The sequence below is a fragment of the Cyanistes caeruleus genome, unplaced genomic scaffold (assembly GCF_971803275.1).
Source record: "Cyanistes caeruleus unplaced genomic scaffold, bCyaCae1.hap1.1 HAP1_SCAFFOLD_115, whole genome shotgun sequence".
NCBI lineage: Eukaryota > Metazoa > Chordata > Aves > Passeriformes > Paridae > Cyanistes > Cyanistes caeruleus.
Genome location: NW_028255915.1, coordinates 683,084 through 697,886, shown reverse-complemented (window position 1 = coordinate 697,886; position 14,803 = coordinate 683,084). Strand labels below are relative to the sequence as shown.

Here is a 14,803-nt window from a genome sequence, read left to right as displayed (position 1 = left end):
AGCCATGAGGAACCTTCCATCGCAGACGGCTCCAGCTCTTGTTCGGCAGAGATCACCGAACCATCTACAAAAGCCTGGGCAAGATTTTAACTCTTTCATTACCCAGATGAGAGTTGCGGATTAATCTTTTTATCCAGAGAGAGAGAGAGAGAGAGATCAACATGAAAAGAGACTTTATAAACTACCAGTGACAGGAAAGAAAAGAAGCTTCAAGGAAGGTAGAGAATTAAGAAGATGCTTTAATTAAGCTGAAATATCTCCCTGTTAAAACTATGGAGATGGACAATGAAGTCCTGAAAAGAACTCCTTTAATTCATGATATAGGATCTAGAGAGGAATAGTGTTCAAAGTGTAAATTTGAGTAAAGAGTAATTATAGTATAGTGAAGTACTGGGAGATTAAAAGCCTTGAGAGGCCATGAGAAAACTGTTGAGAGATTTGAAGCCCTGAGAGGCCATGAGAAAACTGTTTTCTGGTGAAGCTCACAGAAACAGATGAAGAAGACTTTTTTTTCTTTTTTTTTGCCTTTGAATAACTTATCCTTAAAAATGCTATCTCTAGACGCATGGCCCATACACACCTCAGAGTGATGTGAGAATGGGAGGAGTGAACTCTAATAATAGCATCTCTGGACAGCTAACATTAGGGCAATAGAAAACTATAACAAAAATAGTTTTCTTGTGAGAAACTCCATAAATTAACAGGAAGAAACTTCTGTTTCTCTATAAAGATTGGTAAAAAGACTAGCAAGAATTGGGACTGTTTTAACCATCAGAGTTCCAGAGTTTTTGTCTCTGTTGTCATGTGAACAAGAGAATAGTGGGTGGATAGGGGATGGAAAGGTTTTTCTGGAAGTTTATTCTGGTGTTCTTATTATTGTGGTTTGTCAATAAACTTTCTTTTTTTTCCCCTTTTAAGTTGTATGCCTGTTTTGCTCTTATTCTAATCCATATCTCACAGCAAGAAGTAAGTAATTTTCTTAGTTAGTGGTTTAAAACCACGACACCCTGTCACCTTGTTGCCACCTGCTCCCTGATTCCCCCAGCAGTCCCCAAAGCTCGCCATTTGTGTGCATTTTGTTCTCCTTCCCTGCACGATGTCGGCATTTGCTCCAAAGAAGGCATGGTACTATTCCATGGAGGTGGACACCCCGCAGCTGCCTGGCTGGGCTGGAGCTCTGTGGGATAGTGTGGGAAAGGGACCCCACTGGGAGATTTTGCTACCTCTGCAGGCTGGCACAGACACAGAGGAGGAGATGGAGGTTGATACACCAATGAATAGTGAAGAGTGAATGGAAGTGGATGGAGAGAACACTGGAGATGAAGAGATGGACGTAGATGTGGATCAGACGGAAGAAGAAATGGAGGTGGAAATGCAAGACGACATTGAGGAGATGGAAACTGATCTAGAAGACAAGGAGGAGGACATGGTCTTGGGATGAAGACCCATGCCAGCAGCAGAACAGGCAGGTGCTCCCCATGGGCAGAGTGGGTCCCCTGCTGCCAGCCTGGGGCTGGGCTGGGCACTCCCTGCTCAGGGATACGCTAGCCTATGCATTGGATTCTGCTGGCCATCCCTGGCCTGGCCTGGGCTTGCTTTGGGCCACACAAGCCCTGTTCCCGTGCCTGGGCCACAGCCCCAAGCCCCAGCCAGGCTCACTTCTGGCAGCAGAGTCCCACTGGGCCAGTGTCCCAGCCCAGGAGCACATGGAACACCCCTCCATGCCTGACTGCACTGACCGTGCTACTTGTTTTTCTTCCAGGACTGAGGCACATCCCGGACAGAGATGCACTCGTCTCTATATACATTTTAGACATGTTGTGTTCAGAGAGATTGTCGTGGTTTTAAACCAATAACTAAGAAAATTACTTATTTCTTGCTGTGAGATATGGATTAGAACAAGAGCAAAACAGGCATACAACTTAAAAGGGAAAAAAAGAGAAAGTTTATCGACAAACTACAATAATAAGAACACCAGAATAAACTTCCAGAAAAACCTTTTCATCCCCTATCTTCCCACTATTCCCTTGTTCACATGACAACAGAGACAAAAACTTTGGAACTTTGATGGTTAAAACAGTCCCAATTCTTGCTACAGTCTTTTCACCAGTCTTTGTAGAGAAACAGAAGTTTCTTCCTGTTAATTTATGGAGTTTCTCACAAGAAAACTATTTTTGTTATAGTTTTCCATTGCCCTAATGTTAGCTGCTCAGAGCTGCTATTATTAGAGTTCACTCCTCCCATTCTCACATCACTCTGAGGTGTGTATGGGCCACGAGTCTAGAGATAGCATTTTTAAGGATAAGTTATTCAAAGGCAAAAAAGTCTTCTTCATCTGTTTCTGTGAGCTTCACTAGAGAACAGTTTTCTCATTGCCTCTCAAGGCTTCAAATCTCTCAGCACTTCACTATACCATAATTACTCTTTACTCAAATTTACACTTTGAACATTATTCCTCTCTAGACACTGTATCATGAATTAAAGGAGTTCTTTTCAGGACTTCATTGTCCATCTCCATAGTTTTAACAGGGAGATATTTCAGCTTAATTAAAGCATCTTCTTAATTCTCAACCTTTCCTGAAGCTTCTTTTCTTTCCTGTCACTGGTAGTTTATAAAGTCTCTTTTCATGTTGATCTCTCTCTCTCTCTCTGGATAAAAAGATTAATCCGCAAATCTCATCTGGGTAATGAAAGAGTTAAAATCTTGCCCAGGCTTTTTGTAGGTGGTTCGGTGAACTCTGCCGAACAGGAGCTGGAGCCATCTGCGATGGAAAGTTCTTCATAGCTGCTCTGGAGAGTGTAGTCAGCAGGCAGTAGGATTGCGAAGATTTAGGGAATTTTGTGGGATTTTTTTCTGGAATTTTGTGGGATTTTTCTAGAATTTCTTGGGGTTTTTTTTAAATTTCATTGGATTTTAGTGGAGTGCTGTGGGATTATTTCATAGATTTGGTTAATTTTGTAGGATTTTGAGAAGATTCATGGAATTTTGTGGGATTTTTCTGAAATTTTGTGGTAATTTCAGGAGATTTTGTGGGATTTTTGTGGAATTTTGTAAGATTTTGAGAACAATTGGGGTAATTTTTATGAAGATTTTGATGAAAAATGTTTGAGAAAATTTAGAGAATTTTGTGGTATTTTTCTTGAATTTTGTGGAAATTGGTGGAGAAATCCTCAAAATTCCAGAAAATATCCCACAAAATTTTCTTAATCTTCTATATATCCCACAAAATTTCAGAAACATCCCACAAAATCTCCAGCAATTTCCACAAAATACAAGAAAAATCCCTCTAAATTCTTCAAGTCTCCTCCAAATCCTACAAAATTCTTTAAATCTTCTCAAAACATTACCAAATTCCAGAAACATCCCACGAAATCTCCACAAACATTCCACAAAATTCCTGAAAAGCCCAGCAAATTTCCAGAAGCATCCCACAAATATCCAGAAATGTCCACAAAATTCAAGAAAAATCCCTCAAAATTCTTCAAGATACCTCAAAATTCAAGAAAATCCTACAAACATCCCACAAATCCCAGAAAAATCCCACAAAATCTCCTCAATATCCCACAAAATTCTGGAAAAGCCCCACAAAATTCCAGAAAAATGCCACAAAATTCCCTAAATTTTCTCAATATCCCACAAAATTTCAGAAACATCCCACAACATCTCCTCAATATTTTACAAAATTCTAGAGAAATCCCTCAAAATTCTGGGAAAATCCCACAAAATTTCCTAAATCTTCTCAAAACCCAAATTCCTGAAACATCTGACAAGATCTCCGACAATTCCCATGAAATCTAAGAAAAATTCCTCAAAATTCTTCAAGTCTCCTCAAAATCCCACAAAATTCCAGTAAAATTTGATGAAATTGTTAGCGTTCAGGAACACACATAATCACAGAATGATTCTATGAAGGTGCTTTATTGAAAAGCTCTGGGTGTCAGGGGTACAAAGACCCAAATCTGACCCATCTTGCTTTTGAGCTGAACATGTTTTATACTCTATCATTATACAACTTACATATTAATTATTAAACTTACATTATTCTATTGTATGCATTGTTTCTACCCAAGCATGGATTTCTCGTGCTCCCCCCTCAACCCCCTAACATTGTTCCTCATGTTCTTTAAACAATAATTATATCTCATCACATCTAACAATTGTATCATTTATCATATATTGATTACACAGGTGCAGTTTGACCTGATCTTTAGCAAGCACAAGGCCTAACATTTCCCAGGGCCTACTTTTCCCAGGGCTTGCCAAGCCTAACTTTCTTTCTAAGTCCCCAAATTTTCTATGATTTTAAAACCTTTTACTATCATTCCCCACTTTGAAAGCATTTTCACTTCACTGTAAGTGCAAATGTTTTCACATGATACAGTCCTTTGTTTCTGAGTTTACACTCGATGTTCTTCGAATCCTTGATTGATGTAAACGTCCTGGATGCTGTCAGGAACTGGAGAACCAGAAGATGGTTCCAGGACATTTTCTTCTGTATTTCTCCTTTTAAGATGCTGTGAACTAACCAAATTGCTAAGAATACAATTAGTAAGATTATCACACTCTCAATGACAGATTTAATCCATGAATTCACATTCCACCCTAACCCTTTGAAGATTTTGCCTAACCAACTTGTAGTCAAAAGCTTTTGCTCTTTTGTACTCTCTGCTCTATTTATTGCAACCAATTGATGTCATATTTTACATTTGCAGTTACATTTGGGATGTGGACACAGCAATGATCAATCCATCCCTTTAAAAACCCACACACTCCATGCTCTTTCAGGAGTAGTAAATTGTAATTGTACATTTAGTTCTTTAAATCTTTCCCAGGTCACTCTTGCTAATTTATCTACCTGACCTGTAGGTTTGTACAACATTTCTTTATTCTGATAGTTTGCTATAGGACTGAGCAAAGACTCTAGGGCCCACCCAAATTTCACATCACCAGAGGGTTCTTGCCAAATGTCATCCTGATTCTGTTCCTATCCTAATCTTTCCTAGCTACGCCTGTGTCTAGCCACTGAGTTGATTTTGCCATTGTTAGCATCTGTACCGAGATTAATTTTTGTTTTAGCAATTTTACCAATCCCTCTGCACCCCAATGATATTTCTTATGTTTAATTTGTAGAATTTTTCTCCTTATCAAGGGGGATAACACTATTTGTCTTTGTGCAGTTAAGTACCACTCTTCTGAATTCTTTCGTACATTTAGCAAACGTCCCAGTTTCTTGTGTTCTATTGAATATTTTGGTTTTGGAGACAATTTGAATTGAGAATGTCATGGTGTGACTACCTTTAAGACATCAGTCTATAAAGGTATAAATGCCATTTCAGTTTGCACTTTTCAAGCAGCTTGTCAGGTTGTCCAGTCTGCTTTCCAATTCCCCTTGTAAATTTTGGAGCTTCCTGATTGGTGTCCTTTGCAGTGCATAATTGCTTCTTGTTCAGGTTTTTGTATTGCTTTTATCAATTGCGGGACTGCATCTTGATGTTTAATGTGCGTACCTTGAGAAGACAATAGTCTTCTTTCTTTCCACAGCACTCTGTGGACATGCACTACTCCAAAGCATACTTTGAGCCAGTCCATATGTTTTTTCCCTTTCCCTTTTCCCTTTAATCAATTCTAGTGCTCTGCTTAAGGCAACCAGTTCTGCCCTCTGGGCAGATGGATTTGCTGATAATGCTTTTGCCTCCACTACTGTACTGACTGTTGTTCCCACATATCCAGCGTATCTGGTCCTGTTCTCCTCGAAGCTGCTTCCATCTGTGAATAGCTCTCACTCTGCTTGCTCCAGTGGGATGTCTTTCAGGTCTTCTCTTGCCAAATAGGTGTCCTCTATTACTTCTACACAGTCATGCTCTAATGGGCCTTCTTCAGTTGTGGTACCTAGGAACAAAGCTGGATTCAAGAGGTCAGTTGTCTTTAGTGTGACATCACCCTGCTCAGTCAGGATTACCTGGAATTTCATCATCCTGCTTGGAGATAGCCAATGGCCCCTCTTTTGTTCTAGAACAGTGGTCACCATGTGTGGCACATAGACATTTATGTCTCTACCCATCATGAGTTTCCTAGCTTCTTGTGTCAGCATCACAGTGGCTGCAACTGCCCGCAGGCATGAAGGCCATCCAGCACTCACCTTGTCAAGCTGTTTGGAAAAGCAGCCTACCGGCCTTTCCCACCTTCTCAAACACTGGGTCAGCACTCCCAGTGCTAGGTGTAGTCTTTCATACACAAACAGCTGGAAATCCTTGGACAAATATGGCAATCCTGTTAAGAATAATATGTTACAGTTGCTGTTTGTAAACTCCTTATTTACCTTGTACCCCTGTCCCAGGTTTACTTACCCTTGTACCCCTGTCGCAAATTGCTGTACCCCATATTTCTTGTTCCTTGTTCAGCCAGGCCCTGCCCCCTCTCCCAAGTTGCTGTACCCTGTGTTTCTTGTTCTGTGTTCAGCCAGGCACTGCCCCCACTGCTCCTAGACTCCCACATGGCAACATTGCATCCCTTTCCCGAGTTGCTGTACCGTCCTGAGGAGGAAGATGACATACTGACTTTTATGCAAACGAGAGAGACCAGAGACTTATGGGATGCACCCAGACTGGAAAAAACCCCAAAACAACAAGCCACGCAAAAGGGAAGGAATAGAACCAGCACCATCTAACAAGGAAGACCCAGAGGAGTCCCCTGACTTCTTTCCAGAGGCCGACATAACCTCGAGGAGACTCGACTGGGATGACAGCCTAGACTACGAGCCCAAAATAAACGAGTTTTGCCGGGGACTCCTGTGAGGAAGGAAGGCCCAGCTCTGCCCTAGTGACAGAGCTGCATGGATCCTCCTCTTCTGCGGTGTCCAGTGGGAGCAGTGGCGGTGTGCGCAACCCCTCGGGCCCCCACCCCAGAGCTGTCCTGCTTAATAAAGGCCTTTTTAAAAGGAGCTGGTCTCCTGGCCTGTTTATCACAAATCCTAATGCCAGAGCAGTTGTCAATGCCTCCTTCAGTTTGAGGAAGGCCTCCTTCTGTGGTCTGCCCCAGGTAAACGGCTGCATCTTCTGGGCCTCATACAGGGGTTTTGTAATTAGTCCATAGTCCATGATCCACAGGCACCACCCTGTCATCCCAAGGAAAACTCGCAGCTCATGCAGGTTCTGGGGTTCTGGAATAGCACAAATAGCTTGAATGCAATTAGTACCCAGCTTACATTGCCCTTGTGAGATTTCATATCCCAGGGAAATCACAGTTTGTCGGGCAATTTGTACCTTTTCTTTAGACACCTTATATCCTCCAAATCCCAATTGATTTAAAATTTCAATTGTTACCTTTATGCAGGTTGTTTCCTCTTCTGTAGCTATCAGGATATCATCAACATACTGTAACAACAGGTATTGTTTTCTCAGTACTTGCCCGTTCTCGGTCCAAATCTCCAGCTCCTTCCCCAGCTGGCTTCCAAATAGGGTTGGACTGTTCTTGTATCCTTGTGGGAGTCATGTTCAGGTGAACTGAGTTTTCCTTCCATTTTCTGGATTTTCCCATTCAAAGGCAAAGAGTTTCCTTCTTTTTTTGTCAAGGGGTGTGCAGAAAAAGGCATCTTTTAAATCAAGTACAGTAAACCATTTATATTTCACTTTCACGGATGTTAATAATGTGTAAGGATTAGCTGCCACTGGGTAAATATCTTCAGTTATTCCATTTATCGCTCTCAAATCCTGTACTAGTCTGTACTCACCATTTGGTTTCTTCACTGGAAATATTGGTGGATTAAATTCTGATTCACATTCTTCTAAAATTTGGTACTTCAAAAACTTTTCAATAATCTTTACTATTCCTTGCCGTGCTTCTGCCTTTATAGGATTCTGTTTAACCTGTACAGCTTTCGCTCTTTCTTTTAATTCTACATGTACTGGTTTTGTCAATTTAGGTTTTCCTGGTATGTCTGTTTCCCATACTGAGGGAATCACTGCATCCTCTACTTCCCGAGGGATAGCAGGGACTGCTTTTTATCATTAAAATTTGTCCTGTCTTTGATTCGGGTATTTTCATTAAAAGTTCCCTGCTCTCAAAAGTTAGCACTGCATCAAGTTTTGCTAATAAATCTCGCCCTAAAAGTGGAATTGGACACTCAGGCATATATCAAAATTCATGTGTCAAAACTTTGTTTCCAAAACACAAATCCAGGGGTTGCAGGAATGGCCGATTCTCTTCCTTCCCTGTGGCCCCAACTATTGTTGTTGTTTTGTCCCAAATTTGCCCTTTCAGGTAATTTCATACAGAATATGGAGCTCCCGTATCCACCAGGAATTTTACTTCTTTATCTCCCAATTGTAGGGTTACTAAAGGTTCCTGTACTGACTTTTGTTCCAATTCTAGTCAGCTGCTGTACTCTCCTAGTACCATAGCTTTGGCAATATCTTCCTGCTGGAACGGATTGCCCTGGTTAAACTGGTTCTTCGCGTTGTTTGGGCATTCTTCTTTCCAATGCCCTTCCTGCTTGCAATATGCACATTGGTTTAACCCTAATCTTGGCAAAACCGATACCCCTCGTCCTCTGCCGAGTCCGCCCCTCCCCAATCCACGACCACCCCTGCCGCGTCCTGGATTCTCTCTTCCTTGTATCACTGCCAAGAGATTTTGCTGCTGCTTCTTACTAGCTTCCCTTTCCCTGCTATTGTATACCTTCCAAGCCACCTCAAGTAATTTATCCAAATTCCTTAATTCCTCTCCTAACTTCTGTCATTTTCTCCTGATATCATCTTGCAACTGCCCAAGGAAAATAAGAGCAAGCTGAAATTTTGCTGGTTCTGTTTCTGTTTGCAGATCTGTACATTTTCTCGCTGCTTCTTTGAGCCTTTCCAAAAACACACTGGGGGATTCTTTGTTTTCCTGCCTTATCTCACACAATTTAGACCAATTCATAGTCTTAGGCACAGCATTCTGAACCCCTATCTGAACCCATTCTTGATATCTCTTCAGCCTCTGCATATCCCTAAATACATTAGGGTCCCACCCTGGATCCTTGGTTGGAAAGTTCTCATCTAAAGTCCCCGTCACCACCCCAGTTCTGAGATCTTCTCTCGCTCTCTCCTTGGCTGCTCTAAGCACCATCTCTTTCTCAGTAGAATCCATTAAAGTATCTAATATTACTTGTATATCATCCCAATCCGGATTCTGAGTTTTCATAACCATTTGTACCACCCTTGCCACTTGGTCAGGATTCTCTCTATAAGTTCCAGCTGATTGTTTCCAAAGTACCAAATCCGCAGGAGAGAAAGGTACCCTTACAAACAGTGGCCCCACTACTCCTACTCCTTGTTTCAAGGGGGCAATCACAGTCTGCTTTTGTCTGTCCAAGACTTTTTCCTTTTTATACAGGACCGGGGCAAGCTTGGACCATGTCCGGTGAGATACTGGTGTTACTATATAATAATGATTTCTTATCATTCCACCCACTACTGCTATTTTCCCCCCCAGCATTTTCCACATTTCCTTGTATTACGGTTAAATTTTGATCATCTCCTGGGGAAGAAGGATCTGGTGTAGGCGGGAGAGGAGGGTAAAGAGGGAAGGGTGAAGTAGGTTTAAGTGGGCTAGAATTAGGTGTAATAGGGTTAGGTGGAATAAGATTGGGTGAAGCGGGGGCAGACAAAACAGAGTCAGGTTCTTTTGGTTCTGTTAAAGCCACCTGTAAATCAACATCCATATCGTTCCCCTGACACCAACTTTTTTTTAGTGCCAGGTGTTTTAAACATTTCCCTTTTACACAAACCTCACACATATCATTTGCAAATGCTTTAACCACCATCAGTCCACACTCAGCCTGCCATTCTGGCTTATCTCTCAGATAGAAAAACAAGTCAACATACGGAACTTCATCCCATTTTCCCTCTCACTTACACAACTACATCAACTGTAAAATAGTATTATATTGCAAAGATCCATTCTTCGGCCACTTTTCTCCACTATCCAGGGCATATCCTGGCCACCATGTATTACAATAATCGATCAACTTAGCCTTATGTAATTCTTCCCCAAAATTACCCTGTTTCCAATGTGCTAATAAGTACCCCAAAGGAGAAGTACCTGGTATGAGAGCATTGCTGCTTAAAACCCCTTTAAGCTTCTCCATGTCACAACTACAATACACCAGAAATGCCGAACCTGCAACGCTTTCGCAGTCGTCTGACGGACGGCGCCCGGGCAATCCCAAGAGGAATTCCTTTAGCCCAACCAAGCGCAGCTTTTGCTGCGTCTTATTGGCAGGCACCCAAACCAAAGTGAAAGCACCCTTACCTCTTCTCCTGGGGACGCTGTGAGCAGCGGAGACAGTTGCGGCCGATGGGCTCCCCGAGAATCCCTCGGTGCCGGCTGGAGCAGGATCGGGTCGCGAGCTCGCTCAGCAGCACTCACAAGGTCCCATCTGGGTCACCAAAATGTTAGAGTTCAGGAACACACATCATCACACAATGATTATATGAAGGTGCTTTATTGAAGAGCTCTGGGTGTCAGGGATACACAGACCCAAATCTGACCCATCTTGCTTTTGAGCTGAACATGTTTTATACTCTATCATTATACAACTTACATAATAATTATTAAACTTACATTGTTCTATTGTAAGCATTGTTTTTACCCAAGCATGGATTTCTCGTGTTTCCCCCTCAACCCCCTAACATTGTTCCTCATGTTCTTTAAACAATAATTATATCTCATCACATCTAACAATTGTGTCATTTATCATATATTGATTACACAGGTGCAGTTTCACATGATCTTTAGCAAGCACAAGGCCTAACATTTCCGGGACCAACTTTTCCAGAGCTTGCCAAGCCTAAATTTCTTTCTCAGTTCCCGAATTTCCTAAGATTTTAAAATGTTTTATGATCACCTCCAGACACAAAGAGTCCTGCCTGAACAGTCAGAGAGCTACATGTATTTTTAATTTTAACTTTTATAATTTTTTCCAGAGCCTGCCGGCTGTGTTCAAGGTTTTCTCTTTATTTCCTCCCTAGTGCACATTCTCCAGAAACTGCTTTTACATCCTTCTGCATTGATTAAAGTTACCTGCAATGACCAGTCAATCCAAATCCTGGGAAAACTTGAACTTCGGGCTGTACCCAGGCAAAATATCTACTCCCACATCTGAAGCCATGAGCTGCCAAGTACTGTCCCCACTGTCATACCCTGTCCCCTGGAGCTCTGCTGATGCCATTTCAAATGGGTTGCCAATGAAAACAAGTTTGAATATTCTTGTAGTTTCCACATTGGCATTAAAATTCTTGACTAGAAAAATCACAAGTCAAGATTTCTAGGATTCTTCCATACCAAAGCTGTCATTCTCACCCTGGATTTTAGAGTGTCTGAACAGTCACACAAGGTTTTAGTTTTAGACACTACAGACAAAGTCCCTGCTGTTCGGTGATACCATTCCATCAGCATATAGTCCTGATGATTCCTTTAGGCAGGAGCAGCAAAGGCAAGAATGAGCCAAACAAGCTGTTCCTGTGTTCTCATGTGCTGCACAGCAGTAACTGGGAATTCAAGAATGGATTCAGGAGGCAATGGGTGCACAGGTGTCATGGAGTTACTTTACCTTTAAGGGAGTTGGAGTTGCTGGGAAGTGCTTGCAGTCTTTTCTCCTGACCAAGGTCATTGCTGGGAATTGACAGCAGTTTAGGCCATTGAAAAGTGGGATCAACTTGTGAACCCTACCTTAAAGTGTAAAAGCAGAGCTCTCTGGGCTCTCTTTGTTTTCCTGGCTGTGACGGGTGGCGGAGCTCTAGGCCTCCCGTCCCTGCCCAGGCCATGCGGCCGGGCGGGGATGGGGCCGGGCCTGCCCCGTCTCCCGGCCGGAAGATGCGGGGGGGGCCTGCGGAAGGTTTTCCCCGGGCCCGGGCCGAGCCCATCTCTGGCTCGGCTGCAGGTTTTGCTGTAACTACATTCACTAGAAACTGCCCAGTGAAGAAAGAGAGAGGCCCTGCATTTGCAGCGGGTTGGAGCAGCAACCACACTCTCCAGAACAGCCATGAGGAACCTTCCGTCGCAGATGGCTCCAGCTCCTGTTCGGCAGAGATCACCAAACCATCTACAAAAGCCTGGGCAAGATTTTAACTCTTTCATTACCCAGACGAGATTTGCGGATTAATCTTTTTTTATCCAGAGAGAGAGAGAGAAAGTGATCAACATGAAAAGAGACTTTATAAACTACCAGTGACAGGAAAGAAAAGAAGCTTCAGGAAAGGTTGAGAATTAAGAAGATGCTTTAATTAAGCTGAAATATCTCCCTGTTAAAACTATGGAGATGGACAATGAAGTCCTGAAAAGAACTCCTTTAATTCATACTGGATACTGGATACTGGATCTAGAGAGGAATAATGTTCAAAGTGTAAATTTGAGTAAAGAGTAATTATAGTATAGTGAAGTGCTGGGAGATTTGAAGCCTTGAGAGGCAATGAGAAAACTGTTTTCTGGTGAAGCTCACAGAAACAGATAAAGAAGACTTTTTTTTTGCCTTTGAATAACTTATCCTTAAAAATGCTATCTCTAGACTCATGGCCCATACACACCTCAGAGTGATGTGAGAATGGGAGGAGTGAACTCTAATAATAGCAGCTCTGAGCAGCTAACATTAGGGCAATGGAAAACTATAACAAAAATAGTTTTCTTGTGAGAAACTCCATAAATTAACAGGAAGAAACTTCTATTTCTCTACAAAGACTGGTGAAAAGACTTTAGCAAGAATTGGGACTGTTTTAACCATCAAAGTTCCAAAGTTTTTGTCTCTGTTGTCATGTGAACGGGGAAGTGGTGGGTGGATAGGGGATGGAAGGGTTTTTCTGGAGGTTTATTCTGGTGTTCTTGTTGTTGTAGTTTGTCAATAAACTTTCTCTTTTTTTCCCTTTTAAGTTGTATGCCTGTTTTGCTCTTGTTCTAATCCATATCTCACAGCAAGAAATAAGTAATTTTCTTAGTTATTGGTTTAAAACCACGACAACAGGGAGCCACCAAGACTTTGGGATGCTGAAATGGACCAGCCTGGTGCCTGTGCCCAGGCTGCACTGTGCTGAGCTCCAACTGGACAATCTAACAATGGTTGAATGGACACATCATGGGCCACTGGAGACTCCTACTCCTAGTTCTGTGAGCTACACTATTCACCTGTCATTCACCAGATGATTTTTTCATCTTTGCTTGAAATCCAGGAGAGGAAAAGATCAACATGGAAAAGTGTTCTCCCAATTCTAGTGACTCCTGTGCCTGCACACCACCTGTGCCCATGACAGGGTGGTTGGAGACTGGATGATGTTGATGATACTTTGCAACGCCAAGTGCTCAGGGATTCTGGGATTGCCCAAGTGGAGAGCAAAACTGAGCCGTGTAAGTCCCTGCTTTTTTTCAGCGCAGGCTGTTTCTTCCTTTGTTCCAAGCAAGTCCATGATTTTGTTTCATGTGTCTTTAAGGTGCCTGGACAGAAGAGAGGGAGGGCAGCTGCAGCACAGGGCTCCTGCCCCATCAGACTCTCTCTCTCTCTCTCTCTCTCTCTCTCTCTCCCCCTCTCTCTCTCTCTCTCTCTCTCTTTTTCTCAGGATGGCGCCAATGCCGATGCCATGGGACACCTGTGTGTGGAAGGTGAGCTCACCCTCAAGCACGGCCATCCAAGTCAGTCATGGGCACAGGCTTCAGCTAGAGCTGGCAAGCGTTCCTGTGAGGCTGCAAGTGAAAAGAAAGCCATTGTGGCCAACTCTGCTGAAGCCTTTTGCCAAAGCAAAGGCAATTGTGCCCACAGCCTCCCCCTGTTTGGCACCCGGCTGCTGCGGACGCCTCAGTGCGCAGGTGCCAACGTTGGGGCTGCTGCTGTTCCTATGCACACTCTGCTGCTGTTTCTGTGGGCTCCAGAGCTGCTTGGGCAGCAGCCACTGGGCAGCCCTGCTGGAGGAGACATCGCCACCCTCCCCATGGTGGCAGCAGCTCTGTGGGCCCTGAGCTCTGTGTCAGGGGGGCCTCGGTCACAGCACTGTGGCCAGGGCAGCCGGGAGAGCCCGGGCTGGCTGCCAGCCCTGCCTCTGCCCACTGCCCCTTCTTGGAGGCACCCAGTGGCCGTGGCCTGGCAGCACCCCCCTGCCCTCCATGTCCCCAGCCAGCCCAGCCTGGTCACCTCGGGCTGTCCCCACTGTCTTGGTTCTAGAAGACAGGTGTCTGCTAGGGAGAGCAGGAGCCCCCCTTGGGATGAAAGAATGTAGACCCCCTCCCTCCAAATTATGATAAATTTGAAATCAAGGGGCTTTCAGGCAGAGATCTGGAGATAGGAATAACAGTTCTTTACTAGTATAACCAGGCAAACAAACCAACAATAACTACAGCAATAACAAGAACACAGAACCAGGGACCCCGGGACAGCTTTCTCGGCTGAGATGGGATGGGGGAGAGGTTTTGTTTTCACAAACCCCCTCGGGCGGGCAGTCCCGGTGCTCCTGCAGGGCTCCAAGGAACAGTCTGCTGGAAACAGCAGGGATGAGCTGAGATCCTGGGCCGGCGGCTGAGGTGTATCAGCAGCTCTGCAGCGGTGGCTGCCACACGTCCCAGCAGGGCAGAGGGTGCAAGGCCGCCAACAAAGAGGGGAGAAGGAGAAGAAGCAGCAACTCCGTCTGGGTGATGGCGAAATTCCCTTCTCTCCACCACAGCAGCTCCTCGACCCAGCACATGAACATCCTTCCCCGAAACCAAAGAAAAATCAGCCCAAAAACTGTCCCCACCCTCCTTTTCTGCTCCCTTCCCCCCCTGGGCCCGGCCAGTCATTGTCCGTTG

The 14,803-nt window shown here is 43.8% G+C and overlaps 1 long non-coding RNA gene across 1 annotated transcript; it reads right to left on the bottom strand.

Annotated features, from left to right (window-relative positions):
- Positions 1–3,900: 3,900 nt before the first annotated feature.
- On the bottom strand, positions 3,901–12,063 carry LOC147646199 (uncharacterized). Its single transcript, XR_015281936.1, has 4 exons — positions 11,592–12,063; positions 6,349–10,418; positions 6,141–6,271; positions 3,901–5,890 (listed from the first exon to the last, which is right to left on the bottom strand). It is a non-coding gene; the product is annotated as an uncharacterized LOC147646199 (long non-coding RNA).
- Positions 12,064–14,803: the final 2,740 nt, after the last annotated feature.